This window comes from Megascapheus bottae, chromosome 23 (genome assembly GCF_031878675.1).
Source record: "Megascapheus bottae isolate mThoBot1 chromosome 23, mThoBot2.hap1, whole genome shotgun sequence".
Classification (NCBI taxonomy): Eukaryota; Metazoa; Chordata; class Mammalia; order Rodentia; family Geomyidae; genus Megascapheus; species Megascapheus bottae.
In genome coordinates this window covers 5,392,789-5,409,626 of record NC_143531.1, presented here as the reverse complement: position 1 = coordinate 5,409,626, position 16,838 = coordinate 5,392,789, and the positions used below count along the sequence as shown (strand labels likewise).

At 38.1% G+C, this 16,838-nt stretch overlaps 1 protein-coding gene and 1 long non-coding RNA gene across 4 annotated transcripts in view; one reads left to right on the top strand and one right to left on the bottom strand.

Annotated features, from left to right (window-relative positions):
* Positions 1-2,596, bottom strand: part of LOC150047259 (uncharacterized) — a 79,239-nt gene extending 76,643 nt beyond the window's left edge. Inside the window, exon 1 of the long non-coding RNA XR_016539421.1 lies at positions 2,530-2,596. This is a non-coding gene — a long non-coding RNA (uncharacterized LOC150047259). The remainder of the gene's footprint in view (positions 1-2,529) is intronic.
* The window catches only part of LOC150047258 (bifunctional heparan sulfate N-deacetylase/N-sulfotransferase 3), a 137,775-nt gene that overhangs the window by 85,526 nt on the left and 35,411 nt on the right, over positions 1-16,838 (top strand). The window lies entirely within an intron of this gene.

Below are 16,838 nucleotides of genomic sequence, written 5' to 3'. Positions count from 1 at the left end.
TCTCTGTCTCTGTCTATTTTACTCCTTTTCTCTTATGCTCTCTTTCCCATAAAGGCAAAGAATTAAATGAGAAAATAAGGTCACTATGCTACCGGTCTCACCTTTCTAGATTACAGAACAACCCTGTTCAATGAACCACTGCTCTGCTTCCTTCATTTCTTAATACTTGGGTATCAGCAACATGAGGTACTATTCATACATTTGCTTGAGGCAAGTCTTATAAATAGTGTAGTGAAAGAAGAACTAATTGAAGTAAGCTGTATAAGGAAAAGCTGTTAGTGATTTTCCCTTGTGAGGGAACATAAAAAGGAAAGCTAAAGTTTATTTATTAGATGTGTGGATTTGCCCCTGGCATTAGCAATATTCAAGATGAAAAACTGTAATTATCTCTGAATATGAACAAAAAAATCCTATCAGGATAAACGTTGGCTAAAATTAGAAATAAACAGAAAAACATGTGCAAGACTCCTGTCTAAACCATAATTTTCCAGGTCCTGCAAAACCAAAATGCACATGTTTTTCACCATTTCCTTCTAGTCTACAGCTGGGTCTATTTTTTAACATCTTAGAAAAATGCCAGAGATGTTAAGCATAACACATCCTTGGGGAAAACCCGCCAGGGACTTCAGAAGTCAGCTTGGAATAGTGTAATATTGAGCCTTCTGGGAGGCTATCCCTCTTCACATCCCTAGAGGGTAAGTCATTCTGAGTGAAACAACAACCTAAGTGGATTCTCCCAGATTATCTGTCTTTTACAAATGGCAATATCTTATAAGTCATAGCCTATGGCCTTCTCTTTGTCTTTTAAATATAGCCACTAACCCACAGGCCAAAGGAATTATATTGACAAGCCATTCCATTAAAATATTCATGCTTACATTTTCATTAATAATATTAATCTACAAAATTCTGACATTGTATATTTTCTTTCGTCATTGAGCCATAGAATTGTGAATCCCTTTTCTGAGTTCTTTTAACTCTCGGTTGCTGTGGTGCCTATTCAGTTCCTTAAATATTGCCCTTGAATATTCTCATCATGGAGACTTGCACTCTTTGCAACACAATGTTACAAATTTCCCTTTGGTTAGTGACTGCTTCCCATACAGCCTCAGCATCAGGAAGGAAACTTCTAGTTCTTGAGTTCGGGTTGTTTTTTTTTCCCCCTAATTTATAATGCCTCGTTTTTAAATCGGTTTTGTCAATTTATTTCTACCACTGGGAAAAGCTGTCACTGTCAAGGTGGGGGTACTGAGCCAGGTTTTAGAGCTTGCTAGTCTAAGGAATAGGCAGTGGGGTGTTCTGTTGTTCCAGACAGCAAAGGATGGTGTGCTATGTTGTACCTAGGAGAGAAGCTGTAGAAATCCCAGACACAGCTCTATGTACACAAGCACAAGATTTCTGCCAAACACAATACACTTGGTCAATTCAACAACCACAGAGGGACCTGTATAAACAATCAATGGGGAGACAGAGTCTGGGCTAGTGTTAGAGTGCTTGCCTAGCATGCAAGAAGCCCTAGGTTCGATTCCTCAATACCACATACATAGAAAAAGCCAGAAGTGGTGGTGCTGCTCAAGTGGTAGAGCTCTAGCCTTGAGAAAACTCAAGCCCTGAGTTCAAACCTCAGGACTGACAAAAAATAGAACAGAATGACAAGGATGGCAAGAAAGACTCACTGACAAAGTACACTCATCCTCCATAAATCAATCCTTCCAGTTGCTTGTAAAAAAGATACTGGTGACATTATCTTTTAATGTCTTCAGTTCCATCCATCTGATGTGGGTGTTACTAATTCAAAAATAAGTTGGAATTGCAAGAAGATTCACCCTCTTCTTACCCTTAGATGATATTCAAGGGAAACAAACATTATACTTCTACCTTTGTAAGTTCACAAAACTACTCATTAATTCCTCTATGTACACCTTTTATTAAACTTTATGTCAATGTTCTGAATTTGATATAGTACTCTTTCCCCATCCTTGCAACACCCGTCTGCCCAAATCTCTAACTATAAACTAGAAGTTGTGTTTCTCTCATCAAACAAGAAGCTTAAATATAGGTGTGAGCCATGAGTACCTCAAACCAGGAGTAACAGCAGAGAGGGGAAAATAAAGTGAAAACCACAAAATTCACACAAGATAATAGGCTATATGAATAGAAATTAATCCATATTAAATTCAAACATACTTTGCCTGGTTATGTACAGTATGTGCTTGTCTACAAAATTCATCTGAAAGGAAACAACTTTTTACTCCTTTTGTTTCTTTTATTGGTGTATGTTAATTATAGTAAATATTATTTCCATATATGCATATAGTGTACTTCGATCATGTCACTCTATTATCACTTTATCCTCCTACCTCTTGCAAGTTTTATAAAATGGGTTTCCTATGCACTCTTCATGCAGGTATATAATGTATTTTCATGAGCTCCCTCTCCCCCCGACTACTAATTTGGCCCCAGGTAGTTCCTTTTTAATATTATTTTTATTGACATTTTGATCCTTTGAGGGATCTGAATTCCACATACCTGTATATTTTTTCTTTGTATCACCTACTATACTTAACATGTTGATTGGCAGTTTCATCTGTTTTCCTGCAAAGGACATAATTTTATTTGAAAACTGTCTAATAAATTCATTTGCCCACTTATTAATTGCATTGTTTATTCTCTGGGTGCTTCACATTTAGAGCTCTTTTCATATACTGGATACTATTCTGTCATCCTACTGGTAGATGCAAACATTTTCTCCCATTCTGTAAATGGTTTTCTTTGATGTGTAGACATCTTTTCATTTCATTCCATCCTACTTGTCCATTCTTACTATTATTTCCTAAGAAAGAAGCCTGTGCCTTGATCTTGAAGTCTTTTCCGTGTGTTTTCCTCTAGTACAACCTTTTTATTCCTAATGGAAAGGGTATATTTCTTCCTCCTCTAGTCCTAGAAAACATTCTCATAACAGAAAACTTTTATTGAAAAATAAATGACTGATCAGAACATCTTTACACATTAGGAAAGCAGCTCCTGAACATGCTCATTAGAAAGCAACCTGAGACACAGAATACAACTTATATGGAATATTCAAAAACTCCACAGGGAAGAGTGTATTTCATATTTATCACATCTTTAAGGTGATTGTTTTGATCAGGTAAATTTGGGATGTAGTACGGGGTAAAAAAAAATTGAGGTATTAGAACTGAAGATGACCGCCAAACAAGAAATAAAACAATGGAAACTAATGTTGTTTTTCTTAATTGATGGGAGAATTCTAACATAAACTGGTTCAAAACTAAACGTAACTCCAATTCATACTTTCAAACTTGTCTTAGTGGCCACCTCCTGCAAGAGCTGCCTCCCCAAGCCTCTGCCTCCCCAAGCCTCACGGGCCCCTCCCTGGTATTATTATAATGTTTCCTGCAGACTCCTTCAAAGTTGTCCTACCCCATAAACTCCAGAGTGCTGTGAGGCTATTCATGTCTGATTGCAAAGAATGGCTCTTCTTTACTTTCCCAAAACCTCCTGGTGCCTGGCTTGTACCCAGTTTTTATGTAGGACACAGTGCCTTTTGTCAAGGAAGAAACCCTACATTTTCTAATAACCTGCTGCCATTGTTAAATGAAGATCTGTCTACAATGGCTTGTGTCTACAATCCCAGATCCTCAGAAGATGGGGGATCAGGAAGAGTGCAATCTGAAATCCGATTGGGGAAAAAAAAAGTCCATGAGACTTTCATCTCAATAATCAAGCTGGGCATGGTGGTTTCTACCTATTATTCTTACACCAGAAACCATGCACACACACACACACACACACACACACACACACACACACACATCCCTGCTATCCAAAACTTCACAATAGTAGTAATTATCTAGTAACAAAAGAGAGAAGTAGGATTCTTGTGTGTTATCAGTATATCAGAGACAGAATTAATATTTACTCAGTTCAAATTATGCTCTCTCTTTTAAAGTCTCATAATTTGCCTAGCACTTGCCTCATGGGTGGTTATTTGTACTTTTTTCTACTTTTCAAAAGGGTATCTTTCCTATCAAAGATTTCTGCATATTTCATCTTTATGCTTCCTGCTGTGCCTCCTGGTACATTTTCAGTGCAGTGAGAGGTCTCCTGGTGTTTCAGATGATCCACTGAACACATGGGGAGTGAGGTTGCAGGCCATAGATTGATTGATGGTATATCCAACCACGGATAACAACCAGTTTAATAAAAACTGCCTCGTAGCAGATTCCCTGCTTGCAAGGAAAGGAAATTGGAGACTCAGAAAGGTTTGTAAATGGTCCCAAGTCCTTCACAGGTCTTCACGAGGGAGGTGGAGCTGCCTGACATGAGACAATGAGCTGTTGGACTAGAAAGGTAACCTGGTCGGTCTCCTGACATCAGGGGAGCAGCTGTTCTCCCCATAAGGTGGCCTGGGCTTCTCACCATCACCTCAGTAATTTTCTGATGAGGATGTTGTTCTTGGCTCTTACTCTGTGCTGTATCACCACCATATGGCACTTTTACACTCTGGATCGTAAGGGACATTGGCTCCTAACAGGTCTATGTAACTTGGCTATGGAACATTTGAACATGACTTGAAATGTGAGGCTGTTGTTTAGGGAAAGGCAACCCATGGCTATGTTGGGACAAATGTGTGTGTGTGTGTGTGTGTGTGTGTGTGTGTGTGTGTGTGTGTGTGTGCTTTAGAAAATGATTGTTATAAGCACTTATATAAGGGAAAATATCTTCTGTAATTTTAAAGAACTATAAACAACTATGTTCTTTATTCTTCAAACAATAAATTGTACTGATGTTGCCTAAGAAGATGTTTAAGCTTGTGAAATCAAAATGATTGCCAAGCAGCATTGGTTCACGCCTGTAATCCTAGCTACTCAGGAGGCTGAGATCCGGGGATATTAGTTCTAATCCAGCCCCACCCCCAGCAGGAAAGTCCACCAAACTCTTGTCTCTAATTAACCATGAAAAACAAAAGCCAGAAGTGAAGCTGGGGTTCAAGTAATAGGACACTAGCCTTGAGGGAAAAAGCTAAAAGAAAAAAATAAAGTAGAGAGCACTGTGGCCCTGGGTTCACATGCCAGTATACACACACACACACACACACACACACACACACACACACACACACACACACACAGAGCAAGAACAATTTTAGACATTTTCTATCCTCCATACTGGTTCTGTTTTTCTGTAAATAATGTCCTTTTCTATGAATTATGTATTTTATAATTTGTTGCCATTGAGTGATTATAAAGCTGTAAGAAAACAGAAGTTATTTTTTGGATACCTGCTCTTAAGAAAAACAGGACTCATTAGACCAGCTATTATACAAACTATTTCTCAGTTGTGTTTAGTTGAATAATTTGTGCCTGAATATTTACACTTAAGCACAAGGAAATTGCTCTGATCTGCACAGTCAAAGAGAACTGAAGCATTTGTTTCAAATCAGTCATGCCATGTATATTAATCAATACATGAGTCCCACTCATCACAGTGAATATTCCCATGATTTCCCCCTGTGCTTTGTACCAGTTCCCATAGGACTCAATGTCTGGGGACGCAATCGAAGAGGTGACAGGAATTGGAAGTCGTTATTGTTTTGGTTGCCTTTGATCATGTTGGAAATCAAAACAAGCTAAAGGTTGGCATGGCCAGCCCGTGTATCTGTGGGAAGGGTAAAGCTAGGCTAAATACCATGGTTCAAAGTGAGCAACCATGTTGGAACTTTTGCCAACAATGCCAAATGACCAATAGCCAGATGGGGTAGAATCTAGGATGCCAAAAATTTCCTTATTCCCTCCCAGGGACTTGAATTCTCAAGTTGAACCAAGCAACAAATGCCATAATCCCATGCCTAATTCTCTCATAACTTCCTATAAGCTTTCAGCATGAACAGAAAGTCCTTTAGTTGGGGAGAAAAATAAGCAAATCAAGCCTGGCCATTGTAAATTTCTCTGGACATTTCTTTCAATAATCTGTATTTCCCTTTCCCTTCTTGAATAGGATTTACTATCTCATTCTGAGTCTTTGAGTCAGAATATTTTTGTGAAAATCTGAGTTCACATGTCAGTCTTCCATAGACTCCCCACAACACTCCAGTGTTTGATTCTGAGTGTCCCTTCTATGTTCATGCAGTACCTCAACTTAAACCTAATATATAACTTTCTCTGCTTACTATCACCTATTACTTTCATCTTCCAATAATTTGTGGGTTTTTCATTTTTAAAAGTCATGTCTTATTCTATTTTGCATACAGAAAAAGTAAAAATTTTGTCACATGATAGGCTCTGAATGAATGGCAATTCGTTAACCTCCCCTGCCTGAAAATATCTTTTGAGCTTGAAGGACAGTCTGGCTGTCCAAAATTCATTTCTCCTCAAGGGGCTTGCCTCACGGAGCTTTTATTAGTTCCCAAGATCTCCAGAGACCTTTGGGAAGATGTTCAGGGTCACTAGAAATGACAAAAATGCAAAGCTTAGCTGGGTGCTGATGGCTCACACCTGAAATCTTAACTACTCAGGAGACTGAGATCTGAGGATCGTGGTTCAAAGCCAGCCCAGGCACTAAGGTTGGTGAGACTCCAGTTAACCACCAGAAAACAGGAGTGGCACTGATCAAATGGTAGAACACTAGCCTTGAGCTGAAGAATTCAGGGACATTGCCTAGGCCCAGAGTTCAAAACCCATGACCAACAAAAAAAAATGCAAAGCTAAATATACTGAAGCACCATTCATTTTCTACTGAATGTCAAAAACTGGGAGAAAAAAATTAAAATCAGATTTAAAAGATAAACCATTCTGTTAGCAAGGCGATGAATAAAAAGGTACTCATGCATTCTAGTAGGAAGGCAAAAGGATACCATCCTTACCGTTCGAAGATTAACAACCACTAAAAAGCCTACATATGCATTTGACCTCTGGTGTGCCCATTCTAATTTCAGAACTCTACTTCAAGGATCTATTTTTTACACATTGTTTTAATGAATAGTTTTAAACAGTTTTCCTTACAGTTATTTGTACTTCAAGCAGTGGTAATAACTTGAGTATCTATTTGTATGAGACCGATTAAGTATCACACTGAAACTATACACACAAAATTAGAATAAGGGTTAGGCACAAATCATACATGAATTAGTATATAGTTGGTTGTATAAAAGTACTAGGAAGGATACACCAAAAATAATGGTATTGTTACATACAGGGAATGAGAGGAGGGGGATGGGAATATAAAAGGGAAAAATATTTTACAAAGTACAGCTTTGGTTTTCAATTATACAATGTTTTACTTGGTCAGCAAATGTAGAAACATTGGCCCTAGTATATCAGATGCAAATATGAAAACTGAAGATAAATGTATAAGTAACCCAAGTATTTGACAAATTGCATCATTTGATTTGCTAAGGACAATAACCAAGATAATTTCGAGACTGTGTATGTTTAGTAAATGTAAGGCCAAGACCCAAAATAGAATTGTTACACTTTTGCATGTGTGTATGTGTGTGCCAGTATTGGTGCTTAAACTCAGGGTATGAGCCGTATCCCTGAGGTTTTTGCCACTTGCGCTAAGGGTCTACCTCTGGATTTCTGCTGGTTAATTGAGGATGGGAGTCTCATTGAGTTTCTTGATGGCTTCTTTCAAGTCATGATCCACAGATCTCAACCTCCTGAGAAGCTAGAATTATAGGCCTGAGCCTCTGGCATCTGGCTAAAATCAAAAAAAGAGCACTAGAAACCAAGAAGGATATCATCCAATATATTATGATTATTACTCTATATGTACAGAACATGAGAATTGCAAAGTACATGAAGTATTGACAGAAATGTCTAAATAGATAGTAGACCATAATAACCCATTAACAATCATGGTGAAGATCAATATTTAAACAGAAAATGTGGGCAATGCTGTGCAATAGGATAAATTGACTTCAAAGACAGAATATTCCACTCAGCTGCAGCAGAATATTCTTTTCTAAAATGGCACTCAGCATAGAGTACATGTCAAGGCACAAAACAAATCTATTAGTTAATGTTAAAATCATACCAAGTATCACTTCTAACCACAGACAGATTAGAAATCAAGAATAGAATGAGAAGTGGAAATCCACAAATGAGTACAGATAAATAAAACATTTTTTTAACAATCCAAGACCAAAGAAGAAATCAAAAGAGAAGTTAGAAAATGCTTTGAAGTAAATGAAAACAACTCTGCCTAGAGGAATGTTAAGAAACTAGAAATTGAAGAATAAATGAGCCCAAAATAAGAAAGAAAAAGAAATAATAGCAATTAGAGTGAAAATCAACAAAACAAAGGACAAAAATTACAAAATTTAAAGTTGGGGGGGTTGTGTAATAATTCTGGACTCAAGGCCTGAGCACTGTCCCCTGAGCTTTTTTGCTCAAGGTTAGCACTGTACCACTTGAGCCACACCCCAATTTCCAGGCTTTTTTTGTTTGTTTTATGGCTAAGTAAAGATAAGAGTCTCATGGATTTTTCCTGGTCAGGCTGCCTTCTAACTGCAGTCCTCAAATCTCAGTCTCTTGTGTAGCCAGAGTTACAGGAATGGGGTCTCTTTTGTAGCTACGGTTACAGGCATGAGCCACTGGTAACCGGCAACAAAACTGAAAGTTTTGGGTATTTTAGTTTTAAGATTAACATCCCTTTATTTAGTAAATAAGTAAAAAGGAAGGTCTCACATCACAAAGAGAAATCATTGCAACTGATCACAGAAATAAAATGATCTTCATAGACTACTAGGAACAATCACACACCAACTAAATAGATAGCATAAAAAATAGTGGACTGCCAAACACATACAAGCTAGTTTATTAATAAAATCTAGACAGACTTATAACTAGTAAGGACATTGAGTCAGTGGTGTGCTGTATAAATAGATGATAATCACAGATTTTAAAAATCACTGCCGTTCCCTTTGCTGTCAAAATTTGAAGAGAAATCATCACCTCCAAACTTATTCTGTAAGGTCAACATGATGCCAAAATCACTCCATAAAAAAAATGAAAAACAAATTAATACCTCACATTTGAACAAATTTCCTAAGAAAATCCCAGCAAACCAATACAATAATCTATTAGGTCATAAACCAGGACCAAGAGGTAAGTATCCTTGATCTAAGGGTGATTTAATATGCAAAAATGAATCCATGTGATGTACCATATTAGCAAAATTCATCATCGCTTTGTGATACAAAGACTGTGGAATAGAAGGAAATCATCTCAACATAGCAAATAAAGACCACATAGGAACAACAGTAATCGTAATAGTTCAGGTGTCTCTAACTCCACTTTGTCCCTCTAGTAGGTAGGTAGATTGTAGCAGAGGATGAGAAACCAAGCTAGCAAGGCTTTCAGAGGGAAAGGAAACCAAAGACTAACTGCCAGGGAGTAGACTACTTGCTGTTCCACATGACTTTATTTAATTATGAAACTGACAGCAGTTCTATGAGGTTTTTTGTTTGGTGGATTTGAGGGGTTTTTAGTTGTTTTTGTTGTTGTTTGATTGGTTGGTTTTTGTTTGTCTGCTTTGTGGGTCCTAGGACTTGAACTTGGGGCCTGGGCACTACCCTGGGACAATTTTGCTCAAAGCTAGCATTCTACCACTTGAGCCACAGATCCACTTCCAGGTATTTCTGGTAGTTTGTTGAAGATAAGAGTCTCATGAACTTTCTAGGATGGATTCTCAGATCTCAGCCTCTTGAGTAACTAAGAATGCAGGTATGAACCAATCATGCCCAGATGGAGAAAACAGAGGTTGAAAGAGAATATCTAACTAGACCCAAGGGAAAGAAACAGAAAATATGTTTATTTTGTTCTTTTGTCACTGTGACAACATGACCCTTTTTTTTGCCAGTCCTGGGCTTGAGCTCAGGACCTGAGCACTGTCCTTGGACTTTCTCAAGGCTAGAGCTCTACCTCTTGAACCTCAGCACCATTTCTGGCTTTTTTCTATGTATATGGTACCAAGGAATCGAACGGGTCTTCATGCACACTAGGCAAGCACTCTCCCATTAGACCAAACTCCTGGCTCCATGATCCTTTTATTTTTTAAGCAGAATACAGCCATTTTTTTAGTCTATTTTCTCATTCTATGGAATATATTCTATAAGCAACATCAGGACATAAGAGGAAGGAAAGGAAGAATGACAGAGTAGAAGTAGTTAATAAAAGCTGATAAAAAATTGTTTTTTAAGTCAAAAATAGCTAAAGGTTAAAAACCCATGAAACTGGGTGATAACAAAACACAGACCCTTAGGCAATGGTGAAGTAATCATATTTAGGGTCTGTTTTCCCATGTGTTTAGTAAGGAGGGAATATAGCACAACTGCATTCCACAAAGAACGCCTTAGCTCTCTTTTCAAAGGTTCTTGTTAGATGTGCTTCTCTTGTTGTATTTGCCTAAGAGTGGAAAATCCAGTAGAAGAGTTACAAACAGCTAAACTGAGGCCTTCCAAGATTCAGAACCTGCTCTTTGCTTTTCTTCCAAAAGGCTGAAGAACTGTGTTGACAGCTACTTGGTTATTGAGCTGTGTTTGAAGTCTTGTGCTGGTACAACTGAAAACCAGGATTGAAGCATCCACCAAAGCTTTCTGTGTGACTGTGGTTTAAATTGAAGGCTGCACTTTGTATAAACATCATTTTTGTGGTTTAACTTAGGCTGTTCTCTGCGGTCTTCTGAGGGAGTGGGAACTCACCAGCAGCCCCGTTTCGCTTCCTATGTAGGCTGGAAACTGTTAACTGCAAAGTTTGGAGACAGTCTGAATGAGTTCTTTGCCATATGTTAAACTAAACTTGATATGAAAAATCATATCAGTTTCCAGTTTCTCAGAGCATTAAAAATAAAAAAAGAGAAGCAGCTCTGGCTATATAAATATAAAAAGCATCTGTCTGCACAGGAAATCCTACTCTGTTATTTTGTAAATGATCCCTACTTTCCATTTACAGATGAAATCACATCCAATGCATTGCTTAGGAAGTGATGCACCATTTTGTTTAAAATTCTGAAATCTGGATTTGTATTTCTGGATGGCTAACTGAACTGTGAACTTCAGTGGTGTCGTGATCTCAACAGCCTAGCCCATCATAGTCCTGATACATTTATGTTTCCAGAGGAAAGGAGATGGAATATTTTGATAGCATGCTACTAACTTAAACATTTCTATTAGATGTTGTGTGCGTGTGTGTGTGTGTGTGTGTGTGTGTGTGTGTGTGTGTTTAAATGGTCCCATCATACACAAAAAAAAGTGTCTGGCACAGTGGCCTCTAATTTTTTTTTCCTTCTCTTTGATTCCAAGCCTCCAAGGAATTCTCTCCATGTCTTTCACCTAGCTGTCACTGTCCTTGAGTTAATCTTCAATAGTCCTTTTTGGACCTGCTTTTTGTGACTGCCTTTGGCTAGCTTCCCAGATGTCACCTATTTTGTCATTTCTTTTGCCCCGAACCAAACAAGCCATTGCTTTCTTTCCCACTGTACCATGATCCTTGTCAGAGTCATAAAAGAAATACATGATCAATTCTCTGACTGGGCAATCACCAGTCTACAGAGGTCTTAATGATACTTTTATAAACCTCATATTGTACCATTCGTCCTAAACTTCTTCTTTTTTATATATTTTTATTGTAATTAATAGAAGAGTTACATGATATTTGCCAGATAGAAGGTGCATTAATTCACATACATTGATACCCTTTCTCATGTCTTGGTCCCCATTTCTCTCCTCCCCACCCCCACCCCTCATCTTGTTTTCCCCCCTTCCCTATCCAATTTCAAATAACCAAATACAAATATATCCAATATATCAGATAACAAAGTGAGATACTGTAACAATATGAGATAACCAAGGGACAGCAAAAGAGATGAGAGATAACAGTACATTAAGGACAACAATCACTCATTATATGGCTTTTGTTTCTGTATCCTAGAGGTCCTTTCATTTAGCGTCATACTATCTAAACCTCTTCTTACTTCATCACTTCAGTACACCAGAACTTAGCCTTGATTTTATTAACTGTTTCTTTGTTTCCCAGACATACCTGAAGACTTTTCCAAATGAATCGTGAGGTCTCGTGGAACAGACCTAATAGCCTATTCATGCTATTCCCAATTGAATTCCCTGTAGCGGTGGAAAAATGATATTCATTTCTCTTTCAGTTTCTTCTTTTTCTTCTCACCTTTATTTTCATTCTTTTAGAAACTTATTACTCTCCATTTGTTTCACCAGTCACATTAATATCATGTATTAACAATTATGGTTCATCCACATTTTCTAACTCCTCTGATTTCAAAGATGTAAAAAAATGTGTTCCCTCTTTCTGTGATGTGTGGACAGATTTATTACTAGAATTCACATCTGTGATGCCGGATTCTTTGGCAAGAGAGTGCTCACAGCAGCCTGATGCAGCTTTTATATGATGACTGAAAGATAAATTACCATTGCAATAAAGTCAACAATACAGGGGTGAAGAGCAGAATTTACATGCAGAAATGACACCTTGAGCAGAAGGCATAAGAAAATAATGACTCGACATGAAAGGAAAAACTAAGCCAATTTAGGACTTTAGGCTGTGAGGGAATGTGTGCAGAAATCTGAGCAAATGAAAAAGTTAACATCTCTTCACATCTCTTTTCACACAACATCAAATTGTGTGAAAAATTGTTAAAACTCAAAAGGACGTGCACAGAAAATTGTGAGGAAAAAAACATAGCGAAAGTGCAACATAAAAATAAATCAGAAAGTGAAAAGTATAGAATGAACATACTAGATGTCTCTTTGTGGGCCAGAGATGACATTTAATATTGGAGCACTTGTCTAAGCAGGTACAGGCTTTGGATTCCATCCTCAACATCACAAAACTAAATGTTTTTTTCCTTGAAAATGCAAAAAACACGTGGGATGGATACTAAGGGCCTGCCACAGGAGGCTAGTTCTTATGTTCTTTTCTTTACAAGACAAATCTGTGAGATAATATCTTTTCTCCCTATCTTATCAACCAAAGGACTGAAATGGTTTTCTCAGGTAAAACTCAATATCTCTTACCTCACATAATAGGAGACCCAAAGGATATGCTCTTTTGATAAATGTTCAGGCTAAACTATATCCTCAGTGGTGACAACTGACAACAACTCCAGCTGTGTGGGTTTCCTCTGCCTGCTGCGAGGATGTGTAGACATATCAAAATTCTCCCTCAGCCTGGGATGAAACATCAAAAGAGCTTGACACCCATTTATTTTAATAATGCAGGCAATTCCACAATGAAACGGAAAGTCTCAGGGGGGGAAAAAACTCAGTAAAAATATAGGTTCTCAGTGTGGACGGCTCTCCCACCTTTACGAGTGTCTGTCTATGTCACTTTGTCAGTGGTACAATCTCCATCATTGTTCCTTTGCACCTCATTCGTTCTTTCAACTCTAGTAAATGTCATTTACTAGAGGATTACAACTCATAGAAAATGGTATAATATACCTCTGAAATACTTGGTTTAAAATGATTGTAATTACCATTGAATTGGAATTTAGAATAATGAAACCTATAAACAGGCCTAAGCAAGAGCAGAAAAATTCAGGACAGGCCAAAGTCCCTTCCCATAGAGGTTGTGCATCCCTGCACATAACCTGAAGCAGTCACACATATGGCCCCCTGGCCATCCCATCTTGGCCCATTGTCCCTGGAAGAGTTGCAGGTAAACAGTGGACTGACTGGACCTCAGAAGTGTGCATGGAATGGACACACTCAGCCAGAAGGGCTAAAGGATGCGTGGAGCCTCTGATTGGGTCTGGGGACAGATGTGATCACTGGCTGTCCAATGATCCTGAAAGTCACATAGCCCTTTCCTAGAGACACTTTATTCACAGTGCATGACTCAGTCAGTGCTCCAAAGTGAGCACTCGGAGCTCTAAAGGAGCTCTGCTTATCTTCTCCTTCAATGGGTGTTTATATTTCACTTCTCCCTGTGTCCACAGACTCATTCTTTAATACCACAAAGACAAAGGTATTGTAAGTTGTCAGTCTCTCTGCCCCCTATATCACTTGTGATTTTTTATTCCTACATTGAACATGTTAAATTCTTTGAAATGTCTCCTCACAAACTACTTCCTCTCAACTTAAGTGGGGGGTGGAGAAAACCTCAAGGAAGGCCTGTAACTTTGGGTAGTGATGCTCATAGAATGAAAGTCCTCCAATCACTTTTGTAATGTAATGTAATACTCTCTCTATATCTAGTCTTGTATAAAAGTCTAAGTAGTGAACCTCCTTCACGGTTAAAGCGTCTCCTAATCCCCATTGTTATCCTTCACCTCCAGTCTGTTGGAAGAAGGGAACCCTCCATGTCTGTTCTCCTTTGTGGTAATCAGTATATGCTAACGTGTGGAGAAGGAGAAGGAGATTAGCTCTGTGAACTTGCTAAGGAGCTCTTACTCCATGCTCTGCAGACCTTTTATCTGACAATCCCCTCCCCCCGCCCAGCAATGCAGAATGCTGGGGTCTGGGCTCTCCAGTCAATGGTCTTGAGTTGAGGAGAAACTCCTATCTTCTTTGGAAATTGGGAGAACATACAGAGTATGCCAATAGTTCTTATTTGTTAAACCTTTCATTTTCCAAGCTCCTTTAACTGTTCACTATTTCAAATACACATCATGTTCTTCAGAAATTCTACTTCCAAGACTGTATCCTTGTATCTGCATTGCCTGTGAGGGGATCCACAGGCAAAGTTATTCTCAATAGTTGTAAGAAGGACTCATTAAGTACACTACAGACTACTATGCAGAATGAGACAACACCCACACAATCAGCATTGGCAGCATGGTCTGTGTACAAATATGGAAATATCTCCAATGCTTATTAAGAAGAAAAATTTCAAATATGTGTACAATTTTATATTTGTGTTCATACAATAAGAAGAATGCATAAATACAGTTGCTTTTATGCATATAAGACACTCCCAAATATCTATCCCAACAAAAATTTTAGACACACACCTTTTAATTTGGAGACAAATATCTCACAGTCTTTCCTGCCTGGTGTAGCTTTGAACTATGATACTCAGATCTTGATCTCTGAGTATCTAGGATTACAGGCATGAGCCACAATTTATTGAGCCGCACTTTATTTTCCTTTCTCTTTTTTTCATTATGCTCTTGAGGAAGTGCCTTAAAATTAAGAACCAAATAAAATGGTTTCCAATTCAAAAATAAAAATACTATGGAAAAATCAAATATAACTTTTGTACTGAGACTCTACTTAAAAAAAAAAACAAGATTTCTCTCCATCACTTTTTAATTCATCTTCAGCTGTAACTGTGTTTGTTATTCTGTGACTTTGTGAGTCAAGGAGGATAAGAGCAGCTGGTGTCTGGTCTCTAAATCACCGCAGAGGGGGCTTGCAGTTTCATGTAGAGACAGTAGGAGAAGAGCATAAGCCATGGACACAATGCAAAATTAATTGCAGATTGGTGGTCTGAGAGTTGGAGACACTTCCATGGCATGTAAACATTTGTTCGGAAGCTAAAGCAATTGTGACACATTAACCCAGTAGAATTACTTCTGGCACCTAACAGACATGTTAATTGATCATCCATCACTACCTTGTAATAAAAAGGCTGAAGTTGCAGTTCTGAATGTATAGCCAGGAAAATTACATGAGCAATATAAATGTTATTTGAAAAAAAAAAGGAAAACCACTTCAAGCTAAATTACTTTGAATTACATTAACCTCAACTGTATACCTTTGTAACCTGTCCTTAATTGAGAGCAATTGATTTACCCTTCCAACTTTCATTTAAAGCCTATCAGGTCTCTAACTCAAAAATGCTTAGAGCTCTGTGCCAAATTATTCTGCAAGTGAGCTTCCCTTTGAGATTTTTAAATGATGAGTAAGGCACATGGCCAGGTAAATAAAACAGCACTCAATGAATCTAAACCTTCAAAATAAAGTGACATCGCTTCGCTTGGAGAAGGTGACAAAAATCAATAAAAGTACTTGTTGGCATGCAACAGTTATAGCACAGAATGTAAAAGATGTGAACAAGGAGAGAGAGATCCCCTGCCAAAATTTTACATTTCTCATCCATTGCATTTCTGGCAATGGGTAACACTTCTGGAAAGCATGGTGCTGGTTCATGGTGAATGTGATTCTCTACTATATCCATCCAGAGGAAGAGCCTGCAGTGCTGGCTTGAGACCTGCTGAGTGCATCAGAGCCTTGAAAGGTGTTCTCTGCAGAAACACAGTAGATTGGTGTCAGCCTCATCTCAGACAAAATGAAAACTTGTGAGATGAGTGAAAAGGATCTGAGGGAGGCACATTTGGGAATTTTATGACCTCCTTTTTTTTTGGAGAGGGTGTTTGAACTCAGGGCTTAGACACTATCCTTTTGCTCTTTTGGTCAAGGTACTCTACAACTTGATCCACAGCTCCACTTCTGGAGTTTATTGATTTTTTACTCTTACCTAGATGAATTAGATCTCATGGAACTGAAAGCAGGTGGCAGGAAAAACACCAAGAAATATTCGAATACTTGTAAAAGATGAAATACCAATGGAGCTCCAGGACATGGGAGCAGGAGCTTAATTAATTATGAGTGACTTGTTCTTAATGTACTATGTTTTTTTTTCTCTTCTCTTCTCTTGCCCTTTGGTTAATCTCATATTGTTACAGTATCTGGCTTTGTTACCTGGTATATTATATACATATGTTTATTTGTTTATTTGAAATAGGAGGGGAAATAAAGATGAGGGGAGGGGGTGAGGGAGGTAAATGGGGACAAAAATATAAGAAGGGGTATCAATGTGTGGAAGTAATACACTTTTTATCTG